Raw genomic sequence first — 2,923 nt, forward strand, 5'->3', positions numbered from 1 at the left:
AGGTGTTTGTGGGGTGTTTTTGTGGGGGAGGGTTTGAGGATGGGATATTTATGGGAGCCCTCCTGACATGGTCCCCTAAGCCAGTTGACACCTGCCCCGCAACAGCCCAGAGCCTGTGCACCCTGCGGCACCTCCCTGCTACCAACATGCAGATGCAGACCCAGCCCCACCCCATGCCATACTGTGCCCACTTATCACCGCCTGGTGGCACATCCTGCTGTTCTCTGGGCATGTAGTAAGGCTGGGGTGGCTCTGTGGCAGAACTGCCTTTCTAGGCAGCCCGGGCAGTGGCAGTGGCTCCTTCCAGCTGTTGCCCTCAGCCCTGTGGTACTGGTGGGGACCTGCGCCACAGCCACGACCTGGTGCATACCATGCTTGCTTTGTATCCACCCACCCAGGCTAAGCAGCAGCAGCACTGGGCAGAAACTGTTGCCTGGCACACGGGGAAAACGGCTCTTGCTGCTGCCAGGCAGTTCTCACTGCAGCCGCCTGGAGCCCTCGCCATGCCGGGCTGCCCTGCGTCTCCATTACTGCTGCCTCTGGGCTGCCCAGTGCGGCAGTGGTGACGATGCAGGGCAGCAGAGATGCACGGCAGTCCAGTCTTCTTGTATGGGTTTTCTTCCAAGCTCTTTATCACTTTATTGCCCTCCTTTGCACCCTACCTAATTAACAGGCCCCTGTGAGAGTCTACTGAAAACCTCCTACCATTTTGACATGTATCTCTTTATAATTACCACATACTTGAAGCTGCTGAGTCAGTTGTCTGTCTGCCTTTATAGTAGTTTTGTCTAGCCCACGTTTCTTGAATTTGTTGAATTTGTGATGTGGGACCTTGTCAAAAGCCTTGTTGAAATCCAAGTATGCCATATCCACAACGTTCCCTCCATCCAAATAGTCACTTTTTAAGAAGATCAAGTTTTCTTGACAACTAGTTCTTAGTAAATCAATGCTGGGCACTTTATGATCAGCCTTTCTTCGTCCAGATGCTTACAAATGGACTTCCTTAGGATATGCTCCAGGAACTTCCCAAGTATTGAGGTGAGGTAAACCAGTCTGGAGTTCCCCAGGTCCTCCTTTTTTTCCTTTTTTTAAAAGGAAAACTATATTGGCCCTTTTCTAGGCCTCTGGTACCTCGCCGAACAAACTAACCATTGGAATACAGCAGCTCTACCAAGTTGTCACTTTTCCTGGGGGTTAACAGCAGTGATTGCTATGTTTATACTAAGGATCTTTCACCAGTGTAATATGAAGCTGTATTATTTATGCTTGTCCCTTTTGGCCATTGGCAGCTGGGCATGCTTCATCTCACTTTGATTACTCCTGAATGATTTAAGTTTAGAATTGTTTTTTTTTTTTTAATATCCAGAAAGCTGTATGTATCTAACTAACTTGATCTACTGCCTCATGCAAAGAGGAATGTGATTAGGTAAGTATGAGTCTAGAGGTCTAGGTCCCTGGCTGAGACTAGTCCCAAAGAGTAGTAGACATTACTCTGAGCCAGAGTTATAGTTGGGACTAGAAGGAAAGGCAAGAGTAAATGAGTGTTCTCCAGGAAAAAAAACCAGCAAGAAACTAGGATGCAGTATACATAGGGAAAACCCTGTGTTCTGTAGGAAATCTGCAGTAGGAGCATTTAACCATCATTTGCTGTCCATTACATGCTTCATGTATTGAGTAAAGCAGCCCAACCAAGCTGTCTTTGCAAGTATTACAGCTGTATGTTATCTCATATTCTCCAACTTTTGCTGGTATTCCACAGCTTTATTCTTTTGCTCTGCCTTGAATATTATTTAATTAGGCAGAATATATTTTTAGTATTTCAGTGTGCCTTATAGAGCCAGGTAGTCTTTCTTAGATGATTCTATACAGTTAACTATTGCCTCCTACATTTCAGCCTTTAAAATCAATACTGTACCTCTACTCTTTCCTTTCTCTGAATGGGCTTTTCCATGATGCAACTTCATACTGCAGCTAGTACTAAATTAGACTATGTTGTAGACCAGGGGTGTCCAACCTTTTTGTATGTGGGGCCGGATCATGAATTTTTTATAACCCAGTGGGCTGGCGAGCCATATTTGAAGACCTCACAGGAAGTGGCATCACATCAGGAAGTGATGTCACGTGACCTTTGACACCAGTGAAGTTGCAGGAAGTGACAATGAAATGGGTCTAACCAGTTCAAAATTCTCCCTCTACAGCATTGACCTCTGCCACTGTTCAGGACAGGATACCGAGCTAGACGGACCATGGGGCTGACCAAGCGTAGCACTTTTTATGCTCTTATGTTCAGAAGCTCTTACGTTCTTTGGCTGAGCTTCCAAACTATGGCTGAGATTTGCAAAAAAGGTAGATAGGCGTGTTACAAAGTTGTCAAAAGTTTTGGAGCCCTCTAAATCCCATTCGTTTTAATGGAAGTTGGCCTTTTGACTCAGCTTTGAAAATCTCAGTCCAAGCTGCCAACCAAATAAGTCAAAATATATTTTACATTTCTATGCAGTGCATCTATGTGGGGCTCCCCAGGCATTTTACAAACATTAAATGAACCTCAGGATGAGCCCAGCTGGAGCGTCAGGGGCTCAGTTGCACTTTTCCCCTACTTGCGCTGGTCAGTCCCGAGCGGCACGTGGCTCCACTGCCACTTCTGCTGACTGATGCCAACCCAGGTGGGTCTGTCCCATCCGGAGCAGCATGCAGCTGAAGCTGGCTTCCCACATGCTACTGGGGATGGGAGGAGGCCAGCCGGGTCAGCACCGGCCAGCGGAAGTGGCGGCAAAGCCACGTCCCGCTCGGGACTGACTGGCGCAGGCAGGGGGAAAATGCAGCTCAGCCCCTGCCATTCCAGCTGGGCTCTTCCTGTCCTGAGCAGCACATGGCTCCACTGCCACTTCTGCTGGCCAGTGCAAACCTGGTTGGGGTCCTCCAC

The sequence above is a fragment of the Crocodylus porosus genome, unplaced genomic scaffold (assembly GCF_001723895.1).
Source record: "Crocodylus porosus isolate Cpor-Errol unplaced genomic scaffold, CroPor_comp1, whole genome shotgun sequence".
Lineage (NCBI taxonomy): Eukaryota > Metazoa > Chordata > Crocodylia > Crocodylidae > Crocodylus > Crocodylus porosus.